This window comes from Felis catus, chromosome A1, assembly GCF_018350175.1.
Source record: "Felis catus isolate Fca126 chromosome A1, F.catus_Fca126_mat1.0, whole genome shotgun sequence".
Taxonomy (NCBI): domain Eukaryota; kingdom Metazoa; phylum Chordata; class Mammalia; order Carnivora; family Felidae; genus Felis; species Felis catus.
Window position 1 is genome coordinate 55,547,034 of NC_058368.1, and position 7,234 is coordinate 55,554,267.

The following is a 7,234-nucleotide window of genomic DNA, read 5'->3' on the forward strand; positions in this document are numbered from 1 at the left end:
GATCTGAATATTAGCTTCCAATTTGGACAATGTTTGATCATAGAGCTACCTTAAATACTTTCAAATACTTTGTCAGGTTTTAGCCACTACAAAAAATGAATATTCGTGGAAGAACTGAATGACCCCATGGATTAAAGAGGCATCTCCTAAGAGGGTGAGAATAATACTGTTCCACTGAGATCTAGAGCCACTCCCAGAAATACCTCACTACCAAAAAATACTTAAGGCAATCCCCCTGAGAGCTGTCAACAGTCAGTAGGATAAATGGAGTACTACCCACATTTCTTTCGACTAATATGTAGCTACAAATGAAGTGCAACCTACATTTCTGTCTGACCATAATTTTGGGCCCTCAACCCGATGGTTGATCTGCCTGCATATACAAACAAAAGCCAACGACCTGCATACCCCAGGCAGTGAGGAAGCCAAGTCAAATTCTCAGAACACAAAATGAGTAAAAACAAAAAGGCAATAGCTATCCTTAAGAGAGTAAAGATCAGTAACCAATAAGCACCCCAAAACCAAATTCTGTATTTGGAAAGGCATGTGTATCATAAAATGTATCTTTCTTTCTTGACCAGGCATTGCAGAGATCTGAGAGAACTAACTCTGGTAAAAATTCTTACCCTTCACTTGCTTCTTCCAGGATCCCATCTGTAGGTTCTAGAGTGAGTGGGGGTTAAAGTAGAACAATAGCTTTGGTATCTGCCAGAATTTGGCAGGATTTTCCATTAATTTTACATTCCCTTTATCTGTTTGAGGGAATAGCTAGAAGTTTACTGGGCAATCCCTTGAGGGTTCTATTAATTCATAATGGGGGCCCTTCTTGGAGTGTAGATAGGGGGCATTTGAGCTGGTGTGGAAGAATTTTCACAAAACCTTCAAGGACACTATTTTTTCCAGTGTCCCAGTGGACTGCAAATGAGACACTGATTTCTGGGCTAGTGTTTTGATGATCGACCCCTAGGAAGATGAAACAGGGGAGGCCCAAGTATTGATTTAGCTTTAAGGCCTTGGAGCTATTGCAGTTGTAAGACCACTAACTTGGTAGACTTTTGTTTATGGTCTTGTGGTATCATCGAAGTAGAAAGGCAATTAAGATAGAGGATTAGTAGACTGTGAGTACTCAGGTAAAGAAGGATAAAGGGGAGTAGTATCAGGAGTCGTATCAGTCTTATCAGACTATAGTCTTTGTTTTAGATACCTCTTGTGTCTTTAGTTTTTCATTAGTCTTATGTTATGAATCTTTCAGTGAAGTTATTTTGGAAGCTTGGAGACTTTTGGGAATTTCTGTATGCCAATTAAAAAAAGGTATCCCATTCTGTTTGTTTGACTTGGCTTTGAATTGAACTTCTTAAATGAACAATTTTATCTAATTGAAATATTCCCTATAGTGTCCACTGTAATTCTAGGTTGTCTTAGTAATATTTTACCATTTTTGTAGATGTCTATAGCTTCTGGGACTACAGTTCTTAAACATAATATAAGCAGGGGGCATGCTCAGTTCTTTGAAACTTGAGGATCCCATTTCTTTAGCTAAACCTCCTTGGAGCTAAATTAACACCTACGGGGGATGTGCTGCTGGACTGGGGATTTTGTGGTGTTTTACAGTGTACTTCATTGCATGGAAATTTTCTCAAGGTTGGCAGATGACCTGGTGTCAGTCTAACTCATCCCATGATCAAATTATCTAGCATGGGTGTCTTGGAGTTAGGTAGAGAGCACTCTAACAACTTTTATTTATTTTTTATTTAAAAAAATTTTTTTTTCAACGTTTATTTATTTTTGGGACAGAGAGAGACAGCATGAACGGGGGAGGGGCAGAGAGAGAGGGAGACACAGAATCAGAAACAGGCTCCAGGCTCTGAGCCATCAGCCCAGAGCCCGATGCGGGGCTCGAACTCACGGACCGCGAGATCGTGACCTGGCTGAAGTCGGACGCTTAACCGACTGCGCCACCCAGGCACCCCTCTAACAACTTTTAAGTGCTTGACCCATGCCCACCAATTTTGCAGCTTTGGCTTCCAAGATTCCCATTAGCAATAGATCTATTACAACTTTCACTTGAATATTTCTTTATATTCGTTATATTAGATGCTCTAACGGATTTTAATAGTCCAATTTGTGCCTATTAAGATTTTTATTTTAATGGCCACAATAGTCCTAATCTGTTGTCTTAATCTATTTCCCCAAGTCACCCAGCTGTTTATGTTGTTTACTTAGCTCAAGGCATTGTGAGTACCTCAATCGCTGCTGCCCCTTACATATACATGTTTTTCAAATGGAGTTTGGATCTGAGAGCTGCATGCAAGGGGGCGGAGCCCAAATCTGACAGTGACTTACCCAAGACCTTGGGAAACACTAGAGGAAGAGTGAATTCAAAGGTTCCATGGGGACACGGCTTCTGCAACTCATCCTGCAAGCCCTTAGCACTCAGCTTCAGATGCTATTCCTTGTCACCAAAACCTTAAAAAATTATTAAAGAAAGCAATTTAGGTCATAAAAATAAACTTTATGTAACACATCATGAAGTGGATAGTCTTCTATTGGATAACTGCAAAATGGGGAGGAAGGCAGGAAGATATTATAGGATAAAGAAGAAAGCATAGGGAAGAGAAAAACAGAAACTAACGGATTGGCTGGGGCCACATAGTAAATCTTGTTTGGGGTGAGAAGGCCCAGAGCTGGCTTGGCTTTTAAAGATTTGTGCCCTGAATATACGACATTTCTGGTCAAGGGGAGCATTTATAAGGACATGGAATGCTGTATCACTTTGCCGGCATGGCATTCCAGGCAGTAGTGGCTCCATGTTGAACTCAGAAAGCTATTTCAACAAAGGCAAGGAAATGAAAAAAAAAAAACAAAACTATTAGTGTTGGAATCAGGAAATAAAGGTGGTCAATATTTGCAGGCAATGATATAGTATACATAGGAAATTCAAATAAATTTCTACATAAACTATTCTAGCACCAGTCTTCCCCAAATATATATGTGTGTGTGTGCGTGTGTGTGTGTGTGTATCTTATCATTAAATAAAAAAAAAACCTCAAATATATAGATTAATAAAATAAAATACACAAGATATCTAAACCAAAAATTTTAAACATTATTGAGAGAAATTTAAAAAGGAAACTAATAATAAAAGGATATTTCATATTTATGCATTGCAAATCTCATTATCATAAATATACAAATTCTCCCCCATTGATCTATACTTCAATGCAATCCTAATAAAAATCCAGGAGACATGTGGGGAAATTAACACATTTATATTATAATTTATTAAATACAAAACAGCAAGAGCCTAAAATAGCCATGTCCAACATAATTGGAGAAAATATACTTTGAATATCAAGGTGTATTAGTAAGTTAGAGCAATTAGTTGAATGTATTTTTTGAGTACAAAGATAAGCCTGAGTCACTTAAAGAGTTCAATATACCATATAATATGTACTCACTTTTTTTGTCAAAGTTGACACTGAACTACAATAGGAAAATGAACCTTTCCCAAGAATCAGGAAACTATTTTGTGAGGTGCCAAATAATAAACATTTTAGGTTTTGCAGACCATGTAGTCTCTATTGCAATTGTCCAATTCCACCTAAAAACAAAAAAAAATGAGATGTCAACAAACGGGCATGGTTGTGCTCCAATGAAACTGTATTAATGAACACTGAAATTGAGTCATACAATTTTCTTTGTTTTTAATACTTATTTATATTTTAATTTGTTTTACATTTTTATTTATTTTTGAGAGACAGAGCACAAGTGACGAGGGGCAGAGAGAGAAGGAGACAGAATCCAAAGCAGGCTCCAGGCTCTGAGCTGTTAGCACAGAGCCTGACATGGGGCTCAAACCCAGGAGCTTTGATCCCCAACCGACTGAGCCACCCAGGTGCCTCAACAAATCTCTTTTTTTAAATATTAGTTTAGAAACCACAGTCTTGACACACAGAATATCATTCTTTTTTTTTGTTTTTAATGTTTATTTATTTTTGATAGAGACAGAGACAGTGTGAGTGGGGGAGGGGCAGAGAGAGAGGGAGACAAAGAATCTGAAGCAGGCTCCAGGCTCCGAGCTGTCAGCTCGACTTGGGGCTCAAACACATGAACCACAAGATCATGACCTGAGCCGAAGTCAGTCACTTAACTGACTGAGCCACTCAGGTGCCCCTAGAATATCATTCTTATTGATTTGGTGGTTATTTTCAAATGAAAAGACTTAAGGTTTTTTTTTTAAGCAAATGTAACCATAAATTTATATTATCACTTCCAAATTATATTGATGACTAGAGTCTTTTACATAACCATATCAATCAATAATTATGCTTAAGTTAATATCACTTTAATAATTGAAATTGCCCCATGAAATTCTTAGTATGTATTTGGTTTGTTCATGATAACAATACACAAGAATTATCAAGGTCAGAGGGGTGGGCAGAAGATGTCAAGTACCATAGCGTAACTAGTTTATTTTCCAGATTCGGATGGTAAAGCTGAAAGATCAAATGCATTAGGCAGGAAATAATTTAAGGCATAAGTGACTGGGGGAACATAGGGCATGGATGCTTACATGACTACCATATAAACTCTCTTTTGAATATTGAATGTAATTTCTATGTAGAGGCTGTACATTTTGAGAATCATCATGTGGCTTCAGTGGAAGTTCTGATGATCAAAGCTTAGGTGGATTACTCCATAGAAGGCAGCTCAAGTTCCCGAAATTCAGAGGTTTGAACCAAAATAAAATTCTTGGAGGAGAGTCAATGGTCATCTTAGTAAAATGGCAAAATAACAAGTCTGAAGGCCTGGACATGAATGGCTTAAATTGATAATGAGTACTTCTGACTGAGTTTTATGTTTATGTACTATAGTTATGTTTATATGTTTATGGCTTAGCTTTATTTTTATGGGTCTGCAAAAAATACCTAGAAACAGGCAAGAATGAAATAGCATCTTTCCTTTTTAACATCTTTGAGGTCAGAACCAGAGCATGACATAAAATATAGTTGAACCTCACTATTAGCAGATGCCATATTTGCAAATCTGCCCATTTGCTACAATCTCTCTGTAACCCATAATAGGATCTTAGTGTACTTTTAGCCATTCACAGACATACCCATTATTGAAAAATCTGAGTCACCTGATGCTGTGCTCCCAGCTGAAGTGGAACAAGGTGATTGTTTCTCTGCCTCCTTGTTTCAGCTCTCATAGAGTACACAAGTGTCCCTTCTGCAGTCAATTTCATGCCATATTTTTCCTTCCTCCCTTCCTCCCTCCCTCCCTCCCTCCCTCCCTCCCTCCCTCCCTCCCTCCCTCCCTCCCTCCCTCCTTCCTTCCTTCCTTCCTTCCTTCCTTCCTTCCTTCCTTCCTTCCTTCCTTCCTTCCTTCCTTCCTTCCTTCCTCCCTCCCTCTTTTTCTTTCTTTCTTCCTCTCCTTCTCTTTCTTTCTTTCTTTCTTTCTTTGTTCCCCTTTCTTTCTTTCTTTCCTTCTTTCTTTCTTGTTTCACTGTTTAAAATGGTCCCTGAAGATAGTACTAAGGTACTGTACTGTCCAGTGTTCTTAAGAAGGTTGTGGTGTAACTTATAGAGAAAATACATGTCTAAGATAAGTTGTACTCTGGCACAAATTATAGAACTGTTGGATGTGAGTTAAATGTTAATGAATAAAAATATATATTAAATAAATTTTTTTGAGCAGAACCACAAATTCGGTTATGCATTGATTAGGTAGTAAAACAGTTATGACCAAAGGCTTACAGGAATCTAAGCCTACATTTCTTTCTGGAAAAATGGTTTGGTATTCACTCAGTGTCAAGGCACCTTTGTAGAAGATAATTACTGCCAAGCATGAGAGCTGACTAGCTGCCTTACCCATAGCAGTTTATATCAGTCCTACTAGCACAATCCACAAATATTTTTTTTCTATAAGCAAATTTTAATTATTTGATCTATAATGTAGCTACAATTCACTCTTTTTTTGTTATTACCTATATAATTAGTGTACTGATTGCTACTTTTACAGTTTTCTGAGTTTTATAAAATAATGAGGGCTCTATTTCTCCTCTTTTATATTATTTTTTTTCAATATATGAAGTTTATTGACAAATTGGTTTCCATACGACACCCAGTGCTCATCCCAAAAGGTGCCCTCCTCAATACCCATCACCCACCCCCCATCAACCTCTCCTCTTTTATATTAAATCTCTCCGTCAGATTAGGGTTTAATTAGGAAAGAAACTGAAAATTGAGCATGTGAGAGCATTCGGATAGGATGGCTAAGTATTGATTTTATCCACTTTTTAAAAACTTCCTTTTACCTGTGGAAAAGTAGCAAATCGGTACTAGAGACAAAATTGAATTTCTATTTTTTTTCATTTTTGTTGTTTATTTTTTTTGAGAGAGTGTGAGCAGAGGAGGGGCAGGGAGAGAGGGGGACAGAGGATCCGAAACTGGTTCTGTGCTGACAGCAATGAGCCCTATGTGGGGCTGGAACTCACAAACCACAAGATAATGACCTGAGCCGAAGTTGGAGACTCAACCGAGTCACCTGGGCACTCCTCTAATTCTTTCATTTTAAAAAATAGTATTATTAAATATAACCATCTTAAAGGTCCTGTGAAATTACACTTTTCTCATAGATTCAAAAACTAGGCCTCAGAGAATAATGCCTTTGCCAAGGTCATATTCAGTACAAATAGATAAAAGACTCCAATCCCAGACATTTTTCATGTTTTTTTTCCCCTTCTAAATAGAATAAGCTTTATTTTCCTCCCACTTTATAATGTATTTTGAAAACAGACTAATTATAATAATGGCTGCTATATATAGCAGTTATCTTGTTGCAGGCACTAATTTAAGTTGCAAATATTAATTAGTTTTATATTCCTAAAAACCCTATCATTAAGTACATTTCCCAGAGAAGTTAAATACCTCACCCAAAGTCACAGATCTTATAAATAATAGAACCTAGAAGTAAACAGGACTCCTGAGACAACCTTTACTCACCACGTTTACCGGAAATAAGTTCTGGTTATTTTTCCTTTTTTTAGAACTCATAAAATTAACAACTTATTGTGTACCTTATTGCGTCTCTACAAACTTCTGAAGTGAAAGAATAATTTGTTTTTCCCAATTTTTCTGTTAAAAAAATAGACTGGATTATCTTTGTTTTGAACCTTTTTTTTTTTTTTTGACCTTTATTGACAGTCATAGAGGTCCCAGCAGCACCTACC

General features: G+C 37.2%; 1 long non-coding RNA gene across 1 annotated transcript; it reads right to left on the minus strand.

Moving 5' to 3' along the window:
- Nucleotides 1-2,343: 2,343 nt before the first annotated feature.
- LOC123383856 lies at nucleotides 2,344-3,678 on the minus strand. The gene is made up of 2 exons (XR_006594157.1): nucleotides 3,459-3,678; nucleotides 2,344-2,466 (listed from the first exon to the last, which is right to left on the minus strand). It is a non-coding gene; the product is annotated as an uncharacterized LOC123383856 (long non-coding RNA).
- Between the last annotated feature and the right edge of the window lie 3,556 nt (nucleotides 3,679-7,234).